Raw genomic sequence first — 4498 nt, forward strand, 5'->3', positions numbered from 1 at the left:
TATATATTCTAAGTGAGGTGAAACTTTGTTGACCAATAAATATTTGTTTCTACTATGTAGTGTGTCATAATCATATACGGTCAACTAATAATCCGCCAATACATATCTTAGGTATGTCTTAAAATATTTGGACACATTTGTAAGTGAGCAACTCAACACCCAAATTTGGGTTAAAATGCCATTTTATGAAAATAAAATCTCCCAACACCAATTTATGTTTGTACAAATTTGTTTTTATTTATTTATTGTGTTATTTTCTATTGATATAATCACTGTATGTCCTTAAACAAATATATATTTATATATATTTCAACAAGGTATAAGCTAATCAGAGAATTTAGGATACAAAACTTTGAGGCATTAGAGTGCTATCAATGGTAAGTTTCTCTACACGCCTGTAACACTCCAATTTAACTTAGATCAGATTTACTAAATGTATTATAATGTACAGTTGTAAATAGCAATAGATAATTATTAAAAAAAAAAAAAAAAACTTTGAGGGAACTGGTCCCGGTAAATAAAATTTAGGTTATTGCATTCTGGTAAATAAGAAGGGTGGGTAAGGTTGTAGGGCTTACAATCGGATCTCTAAAATATCAAAAAGCACTGAACCTATGGGTAAACGTCCTTGTTGGGGTGGACCGAAGCATAGGGGGGATTATTGCCTCAAAACTGATCTGCTGGATTTCGGTTCGGATGGGCTCCTCTGGACAAATGCATGTAGAAGGCTATTAATGGTATCGGGATCGACCCTTTGGGTTCGCTAGACCTTTAGTCTGATGTAAGTCTATTAACCGAAACCGGTGGGTAAGAAATTAAAAGAAAAATTACTGTAAGATATATTTATCTCCTATGATCAACAATAGTATAGCAATAGAGAATTAACAATGAGTGCCCACCATGCACATATTATTATTGAAAAAAAATTATTATTACTTTTAATGAGTATTAAACTGCTTAACATAAAATGTTTTGATGTTGGGCCTATAACCTGGTGTTGGGACCGGTATGGTGATTCTGTTTGTGGTCCTGTTAATTGGGTTGTTTTGAAAGTAGAGAATCTAAATTCATTGAATGGAATGTAAACAATGAACTCAAAAGGGATCAACTACCATATTCAATCAGGGGGAGGAGTGACGAATCACTCTGGGCCTCTTCTGTCCAATTTCAGACCTGATTACAAACGATCAAGTACTTAAGCTCTTGTAGCCCTATAAGTTAAAGAAATAATATTATCTAAATGAATGTTCGGTCATTTCCATAGGTGTATGGCAATTAATTTATTTTTAAAATTGAAGGAAAAAAAATCATAGCATGCATAGTCATGGCAAAATGTAGATTTAAATTTCGTGATAAGTTTTATCATACTTTGTTTACTTTGCATCGTAATTAATTGCCTATCTCAAAATCATTCTCATTGTCTGGATCAAGGTTGGTTGTTTTATATCTACACTTACTAATATAATGAATTATAAACAACTACGATACATTTTATTTTTTGGAATGCTAAATTCATACTTTTTTTAAAAATTATTTATTGTAATTTACAACTGTACAAAATAATACTATAGGTAAATATGTAGTATGTTTCATATACACTTGAAAATCTTGGGAAGGAACCACCCATTGGTGGTACTTCAAGCATTAATTTAAACTAGAAGGTCCCGTGGTCATCTTCTTTTCACACGCCTCGGAGGATTATCAGGGATTGTTAAGGATGAAAGATTAAGAATTAATGGGTTAGGATGGTTAAGGAGTTTGGAATACAAAGACGCATATCTGTTTTGGGTCAAATCTGCAACGAATGGGATGTTAAGGTATTTATGAATGAGTTTATTTGTGACGTAATAGGAGCATCAAGGATTTTACGTAGGATTTTGGATTGTAAGGATTGGATGCGGGAAGAATTTTATGGTTTGGTGGAGCCCCAGAGCTCAATTCCATATGTCCAAATTGGTCTGATTATTGTAGTGTATACTAATTTTTTGTAGTGAATGGGAAGTTTAGAGCGTTTGTCAAGTAAATGTTGTAGCAATCGGAATCTACGAGCAGTTTCTTGTCGTTTCAGTCTTGTGTGTGGATTCCAAGTAAGTCTCTTGTCAAGATGGAGTCCTAAGTATCGAATCTGTTCAACAAAATTCATACTTAAAATGATAACCACCAACTTATTTATTTTAAATTTAGTAATCGTTATATGGCTACTATTTGTTCCACTGTTTGTCATTTTTTCTATTCAGTGTGCTTCATAACGATTTTTTTTTTAATTTTTCGTGGGGAGGAGGATAGGCCAGGGGAAAATATTGGTCAAATTAGTTTTAGACTGTGGATGGCGAGACTTGTTGAGCCACAAAATTAACATTCTTGTGTTAGAAGTGGTGTCTCTGGGCTGGACGGGTTGTCTTTTATCTTGTGGCGAACCCTAGCGATCAATATTGATTTTCCCATTCTGGCTAGAATAGGTTAGTAATCTGTTGGATAACCCGTCTTTCCTGCTTTAAGTTGGAGGACATAAGAATATTTACCACATATTAGTGGTTAATAATATGGTTTTAGAACAACTGCATAAAATAGTGTTCTTTTTATAAGGCATTTGTGGATTCCGTCAATGTGAGAATCATGCCTTTGCAGACTCTTCTTTCATTACTTATACTATATCATCAAATAATTGATGTTTACTTCGATTTTTCCATGGTTTCGCCCCGCAGTATTTTTCGGTACGTTACTTGGGACCGTTTGTAGCCGAGTAAGTGTATTCGTTAACTGTAACTGGCACGTGACTGCTGCGGCGCCGATTTTTATTTCGATAGCATCACAGCTGCCTTTGTCGATGCAACAATTCTTTCCATACAAAATGATAACCAAGAATCCTTTTAATTAAAAAAAATAAATATAATAGCCAGTATACAGAGTTGGAGATATGGTATTAATATATCTTTATTATTATTGTAATATAAATGGAATATAAGACTGAGTGAATCCACGTCTGTGTATGTTTATTTTACCAAGAATAAAATCATACATATGCCTTAAATTAACATGGTGAATCAAAAAGTTTTCGATCTTAGGCTAATAAACAAGTATTTCTGTCTATAACAGGCTTTTAATATACAAACAAGTGCTAATGTATAGAATCCAACTTTGGGAATGTAAGAGTGTCTCCAACCGAGAAATTATACTAAAAATTTCAAAATTATGTTCCCAACAGAATTTTCTATGGATCCTGTTACATCTGAAAGGATGATCTTCAAATTCTTATTTTTAAGAAGAAAGTTAAAAAATCGTCCAGTTATATTAATAATGATTTGAAGGACATACCAATGCCGGTCAATATCCCATAGGAGATAAAAACGATGGAAGCAATTTCAATAAAGAAAAATAAATTTTTGCTAATTGGAATTTAGTTTTTATTTTATATATTTAATTTGTTTATTACTGTATTTAATATATTTTTGTTCAATCAGTCGTCTATTAAATCTTTGGTTGGATTATGAGGAAATAATCAGTCAAATGATTTATGTTCAACGGTCATTGTCAAGCTCAGAAGCACCCTCGCAGTTTCTTGACAACTTGTGAAATTAGTTTACGAATTCCTTTATGAATTTCCGATTTCTGTTAAATACAAAAAACTTGAATTTTAACAATTCAGTTAGAAATGAAAGTATCGGCCGGTAGAAGCCTTTGACACTTGCAGAGGGAGTGGGTCTCTCTTTAGCGAACTCACTCCTTTGAGGGAATTAGTTCTCTGATTGAAGTCGAAGGACTTCTTTATTCTTTTCCAAGGGATTTCCGTTCGACTGTAGATTGTTGAGTCTTATTTAAAACTGCTCTATTGTCCATTTATGCTCCAATTAAATTCTTTGATTGGATAATACTTCCTTCCTCGGTTGTGCAATTTGAAATATTACAAAACTTTCTGGCATTGCTTTTGAAATAGGGAGGGAAATCAATTTCGTTTTAATACCGATCAATCGGTTAGTGCTGAACCCTGATTCGTTCACAAAATAAATTTATAGCGTATATACTTTCGTTCCTCAATTTTCTATAAAATAATTAATCTAGTAAAATTTGTTCAAAATAAATGTCGCTAGTGGGGGTGCTTAAACTTACTCATCGATGCTTAAAGTACTTTTTATTAATTAACAATTTTTTTGTCATAATATCACCGAATATTTATTGAAACGACCTAAATGATTTTTTTTTCATATTATAAAACTTAAAAACAAAATTATGTTCAATATTTTTTTTTTTTACATTTTTCATAAGTAATTTGTTATATGAAGATGAAGATCCTGGACGATGTAATTAGATAAGATAAACTTTAGCATTTAAAAAAGTATTTATTTACGAAATATGTACATAGTTGCTCCATGTATTATAATTTATTTTTTCATATTTATTTATTTATATAATATTTCAGGTAAACATATTTTCCGTCATATATAAACTTTGAGATAAACGTAAAAATTATTTTTAAAAAAACACGGGAACTTAAGCATTT

Source organism: Halyomorpha halys, unplaced genomic scaffold (genome assembly GCF_000696795.3).
Source record: "Halyomorpha halys isolate HHAL.00 unplaced genomic scaffold, Hhal_1.1 Scaffold1117.1, whole genome shotgun sequence".
NCBI lineage: Eukaryota > Metazoa > Arthropoda > Insecta > Hemiptera > Pentatomidae > Halyomorpha > Halyomorpha halys.